Genomic DNA, 17,141 nt, shown 5'->3' with positions numbered 1-17,141 from the left:
TTTGTGTGACAAGATCTCCAAACCGTCTCTACAAGACCCCTATAGAGATAAGCTACCCGGAGTGTTTACATGTCAGGGACGTAGATGCTACATTGAGGTGGCATGCTCGACAAGGACATATATGCTATGGAGTGATGAACAACATGGTAAGGAAGGAGATGGTCGTAGGAATGCAGAGTGTAACACACGAAGAAGGCATGTGTGACACATGTCTCGCAGGGAAGCAAACGAGACACTCATTCCCGAGTGTAACACACGAAGAAGGCGTGTGTGACACATGTCTCGTAGGGAAGCAAACCAGAGACTCACTCCTGACTAAGGCCATGGTTCGTACATCAAAGCCATTAAGATTATTGCTTGGAGATTTGAGTGGACAAACCGCACCACCAACGACAGCAGATAATCATGAGGCATTCTATCGGTTCAAAAGATCTCACACCGATAGAGGAGGAGAGCTTGCCTCAACTATGTTCAATCTAGGTTGCACCGATAGAGGAGGAGAGGTTGCCTCAGATGTGTTCAATCTAGGATGCACCGATAGAGGAGGAGAGATTGCCTCAGATGAGTTCAACTTATCTTGTGAAGAAGATTGGGTTGAAGCTATGGAAGACGAGTTGGAGTCTATCACAAGAAACAAGATATGGGAGCTTGTAGATAGACCAACTGGTTCTGAGAAGAAAGGAGAAGAGGATCGAGTTTGTGTGTTACACAAGACGTTGCATGTGTTACGCCAGGCACCCAGAGCATGGAGTGTGAAACTTGATCAGGTTCTCAAGGAGATGAGATTTGAGAAGTGCACGAAGGAACCATCAGTGTACTGCAAGACTGAAGGAGGAGACGTCTTGATCATTGCCATCTACGTTGATGATCTATTTGTGACAGGAACTTCACTTAAGGTGATTAGGCAATTCAAGGAGGAGATGTCTAAGAAGTTCGAGATGTCAGATCCAGGTAAGCTAACGTACTACCTTGGCATAGAGGTGATTCAAGGAGCAGACGGAATCAGAATAAAACAAGAGAGGTATGCTCAAGGAATCCTGCGTGACACAAAGATGGAAGCGTGTAACGCAACTCAAATTCCAATGGAGGCGAATTTGAAGATCTCAAAAGCTGAAGATGAGCAAAAGATAGATGCTACCGAGTTCAGAAGAATCATAGGATGTTTGAGGTATCTGCTTCACACAAGACCCGACCTGTGTTACGCAGTAGGTGTTCTTAGCCGATACATGCACAATCCGAGAGACTCTCACGGACAAGCCATCAAACACATATTGCGATATGTGAAAGGAACAACAAACTACGGTCTGTTCTTCAAGAGAGATGGGTCAAGGAGTGTCGTTGGTTATAGTGACTGCAGTCACAACATTGATCTCGATGACGGGAGGAGCACGTCAGGACATGCATTCTACTACGGTTCATCACTGATTACTTGGACGTCGCAGAAGCAGCAGACGGTTGCATTGTCATCATGCGAAGCAGAATTCATGGCAGCAACAGAAGCAGCGAAGCAAGCTATATGGATCAAGGAATTGTTGAGTGAGATACTAAGCAAAGAAGGCGAGAGAGTCAAGCTTAGGATCGACAACAAATCAGCCATTGCTCTAACCAAGAATCCAGTTTTCCATGGAAGGAGTAAGCATGTACTCAAGAAGTATCACTTCATTCGTGAATGTGTGGAGAACGGGCATGTCGAAGTGGAGCATGTGTCGGGTGTTGAGCAGAAGGCTGACATCCTTACCAAGCCATTAGCAAGGATTATGTTCAAGCAAATGAAGAGCTTAATCGGAGTTCAAGAAATTGATCTCCCTAATTCAAGTTGGAATTAAGGGGGTGAATGTTGGATAATTCCAAGCTTGTGGAAACTTAACATATTATTAGATGTTTAATATGTTAAGATAAACACAATAAAGAAACCTATAAATAGGAAAATGAAGTTTCTATTTAGGTTAGATTTGTGTTTTCCATATCCCACATGTTAAAGGGAATTGTCTTTCATATAAATATAGGTCTAATGGAGAGGTGTTCCATATGATCTGAGAGAAATATATTGAGAGCTTTAGTTTTGAGTAGTTTCTAAAGCTAATAAGAAAAGTTGTTCTTATAACTCTTTGTGTTTCTAAGAGATCTGAGTTTTTTCTCCAAAGAGCTAGAAATGTATTTTCAATGATTACTCCATTCTTCATCTTGGTCTATTACTTCCTCACTTAAACAGGCTGAAGCTTTGAACACTTCTTTGGATTAATCGTTGCTATTTTCTTGTCTACTAAGGAAGAATGGTAAGAACAACACATCACCTGCAAATTTAAATAGAGACTTATTAATAACACCATAAGAACATACGCACATCATGCTCATCCAATGACCACGAACAATTTTTATTTGTGCCATGAAAAAAGAAGGAAGAAAATAAACGTCTGAAAACGCCATTAAGGTCGAATAAGGTAATCACGTATAAGAGTGATTTGTAGATAAGGGCTTTTCTCTTTGTTTTGTTTAAATTAAGTTTGGTTTAGTTTAGTTTAATTAAATAATTTTGGTTTAGTTTAATTAAATAATTTTGGTTTACATGCTTTTGATTCAAATTATGGTTGGTTTGAAACATTTCGGTTTAAATCAAGTTAAATTACTAGTATATGAAATAATTTCAGAATTAAATGGTTTAATCTGGTTTGTAATAACTCGGTTAGGAGGAATTAATAAAAATCTGTGGGCAAATCATAAATAAATTTGTGGCTTAAGTTTAAACAAATCTGTGGAACTGTAACAAATCTGTGGTCAAATAATAACTAAATCTGTCAAATTCTATCTAAATCTGTCAAATTCTAATAAATCGGTGGTCAAAGAATAAATAAATCTACCAAATCTTAACTAAGTCTGTCAAAATTAAATAAATTTGTGGCTAAAGAATAATAAATCTGTCAAATCGAAATTAAATCTGTCAAAAACAAGTAAATCTTTGGTTAAAGAAAAACAACTCTATCAAATCCTTCTAAATCTGTTAACATAAAGTAAATATGCGGCCAAATAAATTAAATCTGTCAATATTTAATAAATTTATGGCCAAACGTGACAGATTTGTTATAACAAGTCTGTAGAAATCTTATTAAGTCTATAGATTTTAAGTAAATTTGTTGCTAAATAAGAATATATTTAGATCTGTGGCTACATAAAACGTAGATAAAATAAGTTCGTGGATGGCAAAATTGTAAACATTTCAAAAATTTAGTAATGACATTTTCGTAATTATCTTTTTGTTAACAAATAAAATAGGGGTAAATTAGGTGTGAAAAACAAGCTAGTAATTAAAATAAAATTAGAGTTAAACTAGTAATTAATTGCAACAAAAAATATATATTTTGCTTTGCTTTTTTAAAGCGGTACGTTGACGGAGAACAATTAATTTGTTGTGAAGGGAAGAAAAAGTGGATTCTGCTACACATATATGAACTGCTTTTATTTATACTCTCCATTCAAACACTGTTTTTCCGTACTCTAACGGTAATAAAACAGTTTCTTGGACTAAGTAACCTCTAATTCGATTGTACTTTTTTTTTTGGGACAAAACCAAAGGAAAAAACTTCTCTCTCGCGAATCTTGCAGACGCCGACAGCATAAACCCTAGCTCCGACGTCGATCCGTCGTTGGCGTCGGAGGCACACCTCTTCCTCCCTTAATCTCGTTTTCTTTTTGCTTCCTTTTTCGCTGTTCAATCTAAGCCGATATGTTTGGATCTCTGTGTTGTCGTTGACTTCCAGAGACTACTTTTAGTCTACGGAAACAGTCCCGACTTCTTATGGAGAAACGACGAGGCCCAAGGAAGAACGGCAGAGGTGGAAGTCGGCTTTTAGGACCGACGGTCCCGTCAGATCCAGTTTTCTCCCTTTCGAGATCTACTATTCTACCACCACGGCGACGGCGCGTGACGCGACCAGACGACTCCTCAAGACCGGATCTACACTCCCCTATGGCGGTGAAACGGTGGAGGAGTGGCTCAACGGGTGGTGAACAAAGGCTTGGCTCTTCGGTTCTCGGAGAGACGACGTTCTGCAAGGTGCTTTGACAACGTAGTAGTTAACCGAAGAAGAGCTCTTGCGGGTGTAGTGCGGCGGAGATCGACTTCCCAGCGCGGCGACGGTCTCGAGGTCGAGCCGGTGGTCTGACTCTGCACCTCTGCTAGCTACGATTTGGTAGGTCGCGTTCCGGTTGCAGTCACCAAGGTCCGCTTTCAGTCCGGACTTCCTTGTTCGGTTTCAGTCTTAGAAGCGGGATAGTGATAGCCGGAAGGTGTCAGGTTCGATCGGGATGCACCTGTGGTGTTGACACTATTGGGACACAGATTGAATGCAAATCATTAGGGCTCAATAGTTGGATTTTAAAGGATAGTCGGTTAGCATCATGGGTTTCTTGTGCTATTACTATGTTCGTTTTTGTTGTCTAATCTTAGGGTTTAAGAGCCGGTTTATCTCGAGTCGTGAGATGAATTCGGTTCTTTGTAGTGAAAATTACAGCGATAATTTGATGAGGTAGTTTAGGATCCAACTCAGTGATTCTAGGCGATACTAGATTGCGTCGTTTGTACATCGGGTTGAAAACTTGTGTGTTGTAATCCCGTGTTCACAATTTGGTTAATGAAAGTTTGATGTTGAACTAAAAAAAAAAAAAAAATCGATTGTACTTTTTGGATTTTTTTCTTAAGCTGAATCTTTTTAAGTTCTGTGGCGCCTGAGTCGTTGAACAATTTCCCTTGGGTTCATCTCCGGTGTAGTGTGGCGTATGGGTATAGAGTAGTGATTTATGAGTGAATTTTGAGCTTGTAGTTTTGTAGATCTCAAGTTTCTCTTTTTTTTCTTCAGATCTTTCAGTGGTCTCCGATGGTAACGCATAGTGAAATTCTAAAGGTTGGCCATTGTTTTGCTCCTGTGGTAGTGTCAAGTGGCGGGCGGAGTGGTGTTGTCTTCTCCTTTTGCGTCGAGATACTTTTTGGTGTGTAGGGTTTTTGGCTTCTCCTCAAAAATGGTGTGGGTTTTGATGGTGTGGTATTCCTCGTCACCATCTCTCTGCCCTTTCGTTATCTTTACGGCTGTTTGGCTTTTCTGGAAGTAGATTGAGTCCACTGAGAGTGAAAAACTGTAAGTTGGGTTTTTAATTTTTTTTTTTTTTTTGGTAGTTTGACAGTCGTTTTTTCCGAAGAAGTGCATCCAATCTGCTCCATTATTCTATATGGGCTTGAATTAAATAGGTATATATGGTCTCGAGTTTGGTGAGTTGGATACAGCAACTTTTAGCTTCTTTCTCCGAACGACAACATCGCTGATTGTGGACTCTTCATGATGCCAGTGAGACGATGTTAGATGGGCTTGCGGATCCGAGTTGTGGTTCTTTGCGTATGTGTTGATGAGTGGATTTCTTGAAAGGCTATATGAACTGAACTGCTGCTTCAAGGTTCGAGGACATCCTTTTTTTCTGGTAGCTTGTGACCGTTTTTTTTTTATTGAAAAAGAGTTAAATCCGGATCTATTAAAGACACAGACCTAAGCTCCGGGTGGGAGGTGCAGTCCACGGATAGATCATCTCTCGGGTATCCAAATGGGCCGAAATACAGTAGTCCATATCCGTGTAGGGTGACCAGGAAAATGTGACTTAGTTTCGCATGGCAGGTGGATCGAACCTGAAATGTAGGGACATCCCAAACCCTTCTCTTTACCACTTGCTACAGTTGGGTGTTCAATTTATTCATATTTCTTTTTAGATTTTCACTGCTCAGCTAACGTCTGATCCTTTTGTGAACATGTTGCTTTAAGTTTATATGTTGTCTAAATGATATGTTTAGCTGTTTATTGCACTTTCTATGTATTTTTATAAAAAATCTAAAGACTTAACCGGTGATCACAAAAGTAAGGATTTTTAACACTAAAACCCCTCAAGTAAGTTTCATTAGGATAAAACCCCCTCAATTATGTATGCAACGTAAAAACCCCTCAAGTCGTGTTTTTTAATTTATTAGCTCCTCCCTCTACAGTGACGTTAACTGTTGAGTATTGGTCGTTAAGTTCCAACGCTGCGTTTCGGAGATTTTAAAAACGTCACGGTGTTTCCATTATTCTTTTTCTTCTCAGACCAAATATCCCCAATCTTCTTCTTCTTCATCTGAGTTCCTTTGGATCTCCAATCTTCTTTATTTATTCTTCGTTTAGGTAAGTTAGGATAGCTCTATATTATGATTTCTGATCTTTTGTTTTGAATTTCGAGGGGATTTTCTATTTCTGATTTTATATTATGATTGTTTTTGCTAAGAAAACTTTTATACCACTACGCCACAAGGAATTTTTGGTTTTATATTATGATGTGGAGCGATTTCAGGTGAAGACCATCTGTTTATGTTGGTGCTCAGTGCTCACGTTATTTGTTGCTTAATTTTTTACATTGTCATTTGAAGAGATACATATTGTTGGTGATTTAAAGATAGAAAACACAAAAACATGATAACATCAAAATAAAGATTGTTTTACTAAGACTTGAAACCAGTTTACATGAAATTCCACAATAGTGATGGTTTTACGAAGACCTGAAAATTTTCTAAATAATATGGCTCTAGTAAAACCTTAACCGAGTTAAAATGAAAAATCAAATAAGAAACAGAGTTAGCAACAAAATAAGATATAGCCGAGTGCATCTATTGTCTAGCCTAGTCCATCCATTGTCTTATAATGTGCATACATCCTTGTAAATTGCTCAGCATACTAAGAGCATCTTAAAACATTGGTTTTCAAAATCAACTCTGCAGCATCTTGTCTCACCACCATTATATGATCCATCAGCTGCCCAATACCCTCCAACATCAACCGGACATAAAGTGTCCTGAGAAGAATGAAGAAACAATTTTTGCTAACATATGATGAAACCAAATCTCTCAGTTGAACCTACATAAATAGAAAGTAAGAAAAGCAGACATTTACCTTGTCATGTTACCAGCTCCTTTCACAGTAAATCTATCTCGTGTTTCTGACTCGTCTCTTTCTTCACCAATCTGTCCGACACTCAAAATCTCACAAACCCCAGCCTGTATCTCAGAAACCACAAAGTTTTGAGGTCTGTAGAAATATTTCTATCATTGTCAAGACTCGTTATCTCCAATTTACGCCATTTTTCTTCTTCAATAGCGCTGAAGCTTCATCAACAGATCATATCAGACCTTGTCAAGGACTCTAATGGCGGACTAGTAATCTTCAGTCCTCTCCCTCGCGAAGGTAGTGTTCTTCATCTCCAAAATTAGGGTTAGATGAATTGGGGATTTTTATTTTCTCGAAATGATGATTGAAGAACATGAAAAGACACATTGTGCCATTGTAGTGTCGTTTTTCAGCATGCTTGTTGTTTTTCTTAAAAAATTAATTAAATGTTACTGTAGACGGATGGGCTTATACACTAACATACTTAACTTGAGGGGTTTTTACATTAAATACATAATCGAAGGGTTTTTACCCAAATAAAACTTACCTGAGCGGTTTTAATGTTAAAAATCCCAAAAGTAATAATAGGAACAAAGATGAAATAAATGAAGAGGAACAAAATAATTGGAATACATGTTCTTTATTGCTCCTTACCGATATGATAAGGAATTAAAAAAAAAAGAGAAAGAACAAAATAATAGAAATACTTATTCCTTACAAAAAAATGAAAGATCACGTCACTAAGACTCTAATTAGTGACCCCAAAAAAAAATAATGAGAACAAAGAAGAAATAAAAAAAATAAACAAAATAATAGAAATACTTATTCCTTATATTGTTTCTTGTCGGATTTGATAAAAAATAGTTTTGCTTTATAATTCCTTAAATAAAAAAGAATGAGAAGGAATATCTGGGAAAAAATATTCCTTATCGTTTGGAGCCTAATTAGAGCATGACTATTGGGGGTTCTTAAGATGGGATTCTTAGCGGAATATAAGAACCCGTCTCTTAGCTTTTAACTAAAAAAGCTAAGAACCGATTCTTAAATAAGAGTTTTAAGAGTCATTTCTTAACCTTTTTAGTTAAAAGTTAAGAGACGGGTTCTTATATTCAGCTAAGAACTCTACTCTAAAAACCCCAATAATGATCCTCAAAGTTATTTGCCATGAACCTGGTAAACCATTGTTTGTACAAGGTTAGTCCGTATATCTTTTGCAACAAAGCAATCATGCATGCCGTAAATCTGTTATATTAATTTTACCAAAAAAAATCTGTTATATTATTTGTTTGCATTCTTCGTTTCATGTGCTGGTTTAACATTTTATATTTTCTCGAAGCCAATTTAAAATTATATTTTAAATAATTTTTATCTAAAATTACAAAGCAATAATATAAAAATGACTAAATTTTTCATTAAACAATAGAATCGTGCACATCATAAAATAGTAAATTTAAAATTTAAAATATAGATTTTCTTGTTGGAAACATTCACTAAATTTATACATTCAAATATTTTAATCATAGTTGTATCATCTGAAAACAAAATTAGCCTATTTAATATATTTTGACATGTTAGACCATAAATTATTATTTATCTGTTTCAACCTTAATTAACTTCTTTCAGTTGTGGCGTCAGATAATATAATCTTTTATATACTAAAGCAGAAGTCACTTGGCAAATCAAATTTTGACAAGTGGAAAATGCTTTACAAATAATAAAAAATAATCAACTAAAAAATCAACATTTCGATCCTTAATTTTCAGCAATTCATTTATAATTTCTATCATAATATTGCATTCACGTTCAAAGTTAACTGACCACGATTAAAAACTGTTTTCTTCCCCTATATAAATTCTTATCAACAAATTTACTTTCTATTTATTTTTTCCGCCTTTTCTATTGTCTCTATTATCAAACATGCAAAATCGAAGATCCTTTCAACTCTTCTAAATTTTCAATTTTGATCTCAAGTTCTCGACCTGCTTTTTCATATCTTTTCTTATGTCTATACCAATTCAATTTTTTTATTCATCACCTGGATTACTACTTAAAAGTTCATGATCATCACATTTTTCAGATCAGACAGTGGAAAACATTCGTCTTTGAACCTTTCTTAAAGCAACAGTTGGTTGGTGGTTGAGTTTAAATCACGACAGGGAGAGATTAGTTTTGTTGCAGGCTTCTAGAATTTGCAGGTAACAACATACCAAAAATTTCAGTTACAAAAAAAAAAAATTGTTCAGTTTAGAAATTATTTTTGCTTACTGCAGTGCAGACTGGTATAAGAAATAAAAGCTGATTCAAGAAAACCATATATGAGGGATAAGAAAAAAAATTGGACAGATCTGCTCTACAGTAAACTTTGAGAAGGTTGAAGACGCTGGATTACAAAGGTGATTCAAAACGTTTGACAACTAGAAAGTAAAATAATTATTTACTTTATAGTCCTTAAAAAATTTAGGCCATTTAACATATTTTTGACAACGAAGCCATTTAACATCTACACCATAAAATTAGAACCTTGATCTTTGATGCTGAAAATTAATTTCGACAATTTAAGTGGTGAATGTTGGTTAGTCAAAATCATGTGTTATTTCAAAAAAAAAATTACTTTTAAATTATTATTTTTATAATATTAACAATTATCTAAAACATTAAATAAAGCAAACTAAATTTGCAAAATCTTGAAAATTCAACAAACTATCGAAAGAACTAATGTAGGTTTATTTTGTTTTAGTGTGAACTTTTAAAATAAAGAAGGTAATTAAACAAGATGTCAACAAAATTGTTATTTAAAACTATAGATAAAATTAAAACAGTCAATAAAATTGTAACTAGATTCATTACATCCAAATTTATATTATGTTAAAATAAGTAATTTTTATTCTGTATGAAATCATTGAATAAAGTTAGTGGATGAGATAAAGTTTATCTATATTTTATATTTTGGTGTATACATTATTATTTAAAAGAGTTTCGATTAAATTTTTATTTTTTTAAAAATAATTAAAACAAAATAGTTCTTAAAGGCAAAATAATGATTAGAAAAAGGAAAAAATATAACTACCCACTATTTTTTATTCATCCACGATCTTTTCTTCTCTTACTCTTATCCTATATTTTATAATTTTGACAACAAATAACAAAGAAACTCATAATCTGATGTCAGAAAAAAAAGAAAAAAAAAACAAGAAATTCTAAATCGAAAACTGGGTATGAGTGTACTCTACTCCCTCCATTTAAAACCCTAATTCAAAATTAGCACAAAATTTTATTTTAAAATCTCAATGAATCACTAGATTAATTACATGATGGATGAATTACTGGAAAAGCACATATATAAAATGTTCAAAACACAAACAAAATAATTAAGAAACCTTTAAACTAATATTTTAATTTTTGTGTTTACTGTTAATTAATGATAAATGTGTAGATATTTAGTGTGTTTATTTTCAACTAAGTTTTACACATGAAAAGTATGTCTATATATAACTAAACCTTTATTTTAGTAAGAAAAAAAGTATTTCCGCACAGGGCAAACACTAGTAGTCAATAATATGCGATACACGGTTAATGTGTTTTGATAATAGTTCTCCACCTTTCAAAAAGTATTTTAATAGATATTTATAACTTTTTCTGGTATTAGTTTTCGTAAAATCTATAATTGTATATATAGATCATCATCAATTCACTACAAGAAAACATATTTTTTACGAGGGCGGTATTCGTTGTAAATTCGTCGTAATAGAGGCTTTACGACGAATTAACATCGATACGCGTTTCGTTGTTAAACGCTCGTCGTAATGGAGGTTTCGTCGTAAAGTCCTAGTTACGTTTACGAGGAAGTCAATTCCTCGTAAAGCGGAAGGAAACTATTCGTCGTAATGCCCTCGTAAATGACGATGTAAATACCTCGTAATAGTTCGTTGTAAAAGCCACGTAAGGCTTCCACGTAAAGTCGATGTAAACTTTACGAGGACTTTACAACGACTCCATGTAAATTCCTCGTAAACGTTACGAGGACTTAACGTGGAATTTTACAACGAATTTACATCTCCATATTTAAAATATTAATTAATTATAATAATTATATAAATTTTATAAAACAATAATTTTAAAATTTAAAATATTTGAAATAAAATTAAATATGAAACCAAATATTTTTTTTATAAAAACTATAAATTCATTAATTAAATAGAATTTAAATTTTTTATACAAAACAAAAGAAATTAAAAAAGGAAACTAAAGGCCAACATCATCGTCAACGAAGTAGTTGGCTGAGGGGTTCGGGTCTGTAGACGTTCCTGCTTCGGGATCCGGCTGGCTCATCCCGAGAGCTGCTCGTCTCTCCGCCAAAGCTCTCTGCAAAGTTGGATTTCCCACCGCCATCACATCCAGCAAACCCTCGAGAGAGTCCAAACGCTGCTGCTGGGTATCCATGCGAGCCTGCATCCGGTCGTTGTCCTGGTCCCGTCTCGAATAGTATGACGAAGTCGCCCTTGCAACTTCGTTAACGGAACCTATTCCGACCGTCCTTTCCTTCTTTCTAGGAGCCACCTATATGTATATATATAAAAACGTATTTAGAGTTAATAATAAAATAAAGAAAAAAAATTAAAATTATTAAATTTTAGCTCCTCGAAGATCCGGTCGACCTCTTCGGTTGACAACTTGACGGGTAATCCATCTGCAGACTGTTGGGTAAGTTGCGTCTCTTGCTCTTCAACCCGAGACGCCACAGCGTTGAAGAGTTTCTCGGATGCAGGATCCACAAAAACCCCATCTGGTGAGGCGTGAGTCATCTTGAATAAGTCCGAGAGAGATGGCAAAACTCTCGTCTTCTCCAACTAATAAACAACAATAATAAATAAATTAAATATAATTAATAAATACAAGTTTAAAATAATGAAAATTATAAATTTAAATGAAACTTACAGCTTCGAGACGAATTCCGGCATGGGGTTTTTGGCCGGTTCTATGAACCATGGGCAAATGGTCATCTTTATCCCTCGTTCTTCGGGAAGCGGAGCAGGAGTTGGCTTTGCGGATGGAGCTGGGTTCGTTCCAATAGGTGATGAGGCCATCCCATGCTTCCTTTGTGACCCCGCTCGGCTTCCCCTCATAGCCGTAAATCTCCCACTTGTCCTTCCAATCGGAGACGGTGTTGCAAAGACGAGTTTTCACCTTTGCAATAAATTCGCTCTTCACCCTCTCGGTGATTCCTACGGACCAGTTCCACCTTTGCTGAAAAAACAAACATTTTAAAAGATTAGAAAAAAAAAATAATTATTTAATTAACAATATAAATATTAATAATAGGTAAATATAATTACCGCAAAACATTTAAACCACGTCGTCTTGACGTGATCGGGAGTCATGGTCCAGTTGGGATAAGGGCCGTCATAATATCCCTTCATCGTCTCTAAAACGCTCCGGCTAACACGGTTGTTAGCCCCAAACCTGCAAATATAACAAATTTGTTAAAAAAATTGATCAAAGATTTTAAATTTAAAATTAATAATTTTATGTACTTACCAATAAGTACCCGGGGGTCTATCGGGGTCCAGAACGTGTAAACCCTCTCGTCCGGGCTGGGCAAGCAAATCCTCGACAGTGTATCTTGCAAATGGTGCATGAGCTGGCACCCGCAAATCGGGATGAACTGCAGCCGGTGGGGCAGGCTGATCCGGGGCGACAGGTGGAGCTGGTGGGGGAGGCATCTGAGATGGAAGAGGAGGAGGGGTCGAAGAAACTCTCTGAGATGTGTGAGAGTCCGGAACTGTCCCGGAAGAAGACGATGGACCGCTAGAGGAAGATCCATCGCCAAACAAATCCGCATACGTAGGTGCAGGAGCTGCTGGTCTCGGTCTAGGAGCCATCTAGAAAATTTAAAAAAATTAAATTAATATATATCCTAAACGAATTGTTTAAAATAATTTTCTAAACTAATCATCTAAACTAATTCCGTTAACTAATCACCTAAACTAATTCCCTAAACTAATCACCTAAACTAACCACCTAAACTATAAAAAAAAAAAAAAGATAGAGAGAGAAAGTTACCTTAGAGGGGGAGAGGAGTTAGGGAGGAAGATACGAGCAGTGCTCGTCTGAAAGACTTCTCCCATATATATAAAAACGGTTTCCTCGTAATTTCGTCGTAATGTTACGAGGAAGTTACCAGACCCGTGTTTTCGTTTACGACGAAGTTACCAGGCCCGTGTTTTGGTTTACGACGAAGTTACCAGGCCCGTGTTTTTTCATTTACGACAAAGTTACCAGGCCCGTGTTTTTTCATTTACGACGAAGTTACTAGGAAATAGTATTTTATGTTACCACGAATTTACATGGAAATAATATTTTATGTTACGACGAAGTTACCAGGCCCGTGTTTTTATTTACAACGAATTTACGAGGAAAGTATGAAACCCCGAAAATCAAATCCCTAAACCCCAAAGTTATCATCTTAACCACTATCACTCATTCATACTTTCATCCTCTTTATCCAACTAAAACCCTTAACTTCAAGGAATTAGGAAATAGTATTTTATGTTACGACGAATTTACATGGAAATAATATTTTATGTTACGACGAAGTTACCAGGCCCGTGTTTTTATTTACAACGAATTTACGAGGAAAGTATGAAACCCCGAAAATCAAATCCCTAAACCCCAAAGTTATCATCTTAACCATTATCACTCATTCATACTTTCATCCTCTTTATCCAACTAAAACCCTTAACTTCAACAAAATAAAATTTTTTACCTTAAGAAATAGATATTATACAAGACAACTTATAGTACACATACATTAAGTATCTCACTTAAGCAATAAAAAACAACATTGGGTACAATATTTTGTAAAGATAAAAACAACATTTGTTACATATATTACATCATTCTGAATCGTTTGAGTTCTCATCAACATCTGAATAGTCATCGTCGTCACTACAATCGAACTCGTCTTCACGTGCTTCATCTGTCGCATCTTCGGGAAGATCTTCATATTGATGGTTATTTGGGTCGATCAGAAGATTTTCATCAAGTTGTTGATCAGGAACCTCAACTTCATTAATAGCATCTTCTTCTTGCAATGGTGGTTCTTCTCCAGCAACAATTCGTCCACGAGGTGTAATTTTGATAGTAGCCAACCAATTAATCCCAGAACTTCGAAGGCGAGGGTATGGAAGAAAGCTAACTTGTTCAGCCTGGGAAGCTAGGATGAAAGACTCGAATTTGTTGTATCTTCTCCCAGAGTTGACATCCACAACACCAAATTTGTTAAATCGAACACCTCGATTCTCAACGGGATCGAACCATTCACATTTGAAGAGGACACATTTTAGCTTCAATAACCCTGGAAATTCCACTTCAATAATTTTCTGCAAGATCCCGTAGAATTATGTTTCGCTTTTCACACATATTCCGTAGTTACTTGTTGCCCGATGTCTTCCATACTCGTATGTGTGAAAGGTATCCCACATACGAGTATTCTCTGAAGAATGCTTCAATTGTTGTATGTTGCGAATATAACCCAATTAATAACATTTTATAAACATATGTAATATATTATAAACCAATTTTTGAATCTCATAATAAGATTCAGCCGACAAATTGTCTTCTGGCAAGTACTCTTTCAACAACTCCGCCCAAGCATCCATGCAATTCTCAGATAGATTATGATCCGTTTTAATATTCATCATCCTAGCTGCTAGAGACAATTTAGAGATACCTTCTCTACAACCAGTGTAGATTGGTTGATTTGCAGCATCTAGCATTTCATAAAACTTTTTTGCATCCAAATTAGGTTCTTCTACATTCCCAGTTTCATGAGCTATTGTTGTAGTTGTTTCTAAAAATGCATCAGTAATCATGTCTTGAATCCTATCATGATCTACCATCTGCTCATTCTGATTCGGTTCTTCATTATTACCAGGATTCTCAAAATGATTATTACTACTACTAGCTTCATTTCCACCATAATTCTCTCCATGTTGATACCAAATATAGTAATGCGGTGTGAATCCTCTATTTACTAAATGCTTACAAACAGTTTCACTAAGTGCAAATTTTGAATTCTTGCATTTCCGACAAGGGCAAAACATCTTACCGCTTTCCTGTGTGAGCGGTGTAGAGCCTGCCTGCTGCATGAATGTCTCTAGTCCGCTCAGAAAGGTATACATCACTCTACCGGCGGAATCTTTATGTGAATACATCCAACTCCGTATCTCGTAGATATTGCATCCATCAGCCATTTTTTTTAGTTGTGTTTTTCAGTTTTTCTTTTTTCTTAGATTTGTTGGTGTGTTTTTAGCATTGGTAGGTAAAGGTTTAACAAGTATTTTACAACGCAATGTATTACTACGGATTTACAACTTTTTTACAAGGATTTTACATCCACTTTAGAAGGAATTTAGTTAGGTATAAAGCACACTTAATACACGTTTCGACCAAGTATAACGGTAACCCGATTCGTTGTAAAATACTTGTTAAATTACAATGCCATTATGAGGAAACATAAGGAAATAAGATTCCTCGTAAAGTCCTTGTAACATTACAACGTCTTTACGAGGAAAGATAAGGAAACAGGATTCGTCGTAAAGTCCTTGTTACATTACAAAGCGTTTACGTGGAATTTAACTTTCCACGTAAAAGCGTTGTAACTTTACAACGACTTTACGACGAAACAGTTTCGTTGTAATATTACATCCGCTTTACGACGAAACTGCTTTTCGTCATAACGTCGACGTAATCTACTTGTAAATTTACGAGGAATTATGTTCGTTGTAAAACTTCGTTGTAAAGCCAATGTTTTCTTGTAGTGATTAATATTATGTCTGAATGCATATCATATTTTAAAAAAAAATTCATATTCAAACATGATGCTTTTAAAGTGTCATAACTAAAGATATAGATCAAATATTATTTTAACTAAAATTTTTTATTAATTTTATTTATGTATAACTATTAATAAGAAAATGAAGTTAATATATGTCTTCTTAAATCGGATGCCACAATCAACGGTTTGGGTGGTTGGTTTATCCTCCTGGGCCCGACTATTCCTCTGAGGCTACTGTTCTTTCTTCTTGTTACAGTGTTACCGACGCTTGGGTGAATCAAAGTCAGTAATGGGCCATGACTTCAAGGGAGATGCCCTGATCAAACCCGGTTGGTTAGTAAATAGGGTAGCAGAAGCACTCTTGTTGTGGCAACAAATCTAACCTCTCACATTTAAACACAGAGAAGCCTGTACAGTGTATATTAAAGAACACAAGGAGTGTGAATTCGGTTAGCATAGCGTCATGAAGTTCATCTTTAGGCTTGTGGAGAGAGATTCTAATAATATTTTCTCTTCAACTTGATATATATAATTTGTTAATACTTCTATGTAATAATAATATCTCCTAACTTTCGTCAAACAAAAAAAGTCTCCTAACTTTATTAAGTTTTTTTTATCACATTTCTTTGCAAGAGATTTATATGATTGTAATCTTCTTATTATGTTACAAATCAATTCAATTAATGTACTATATATGGTGGTCCTGGACAACATAAGTCTTCAAAAGGTTATGTCCTTAATGACTAACCGATTAATGCAAACATACTGTGTTTCTCTTCCAACGTCGTTAAACTTTTTTTTCGTACGAGGTGGAGAAATTACATGTAGGTTGATACTATTAAAGACAAGCCCAACCCAATGTTAAGTAGTCCAATAATATGTCATAGCCCAAATGTTTAGGGTTCTTTCTAGTGCATATATATATATGAATGCTATCTTTCTATCTTGGGAACTAAGGCTGCGGTTTGTGCAGCCAAAACCTTATCTTTATGAATATCATTTCAGAATCATTTTGATATTGGTGACAACTTAAATCTCTTCTCCTTTCTTTACCTTCTTGTTCAATAAAGCCTTAATAAGCTATCTCCATTTCTGTTTAAATAAAGCTCTTTGAGCATTTTCTTCATTTGTTATCGATAAACAATCATCAATGTTGACGGGATGTGGTAGCTCACTTGGTAAGGACCTTGTGGGCCAATTGTCATGCTCACGGGTTCGACGCCAAGCGGAGGCGAACTACCCATTCTGTCATCAAATGCGGTACTGGGTGTTGGGCCTTGTCCCCAGCCCAGGTAAAGCCCTCCCGGGTGAAGTGGACCGCTGCCTAACCGGGCCCAGGGGAATGACCCACGTAA

General features: G+C 35.8%; 2 long non-coding RNA genes across 2 annotated transcripts; one reads left to right on the top strand and one right to left on the bottom strand.

The window, feature by feature from the left end:
- Positions 1-6,483: 6,483 nt before the first annotated feature.
- On the bottom strand, positions 6,484-8,127 carry LOC106409582. The gene is made up of 2 exons (XR_001282115.3): positions 6,957-8,127; positions 6,484-6,858 (listed from the first exon to the last, which is right to left on the bottom strand). It is a non-coding gene; the product is annotated as an uncharacterized LOC106409582 (long non-coding RNA).
- A 732-nt stretch (positions 8,128-8,859) lies between these two features.
- On the top strand, positions 8,860-16,869 carry LOC125589967. Its single transcript, XR_007326149.1, has 3 exons — positions 8,860-9,145; positions 9,221-9,343; positions 16,043-16,869. It is a non-coding gene; the product is annotated as an uncharacterized LOC125589967 (long non-coding RNA).
- The last annotated feature ends 272 nt before the right edge of the window (positions 16,870-17,141 follow it).

This window comes from Brassica napus, chromosome C7, assembly GCF_020379485.1.
Source record: "Brassica napus cultivar Da-Ae chromosome C7, Da-Ae, whole genome shotgun sequence".
Classification (NCBI taxonomy): domain Eukaryota; kingdom Viridiplantae; phylum Streptophyta; class Magnoliopsida; order Brassicales; family Brassicaceae; genus Brassica; species Brassica napus.
Note: the sequence above shows the minus strand (reverse complement) of the source record. Positions and strands in the feature narration are given on the sequence as shown.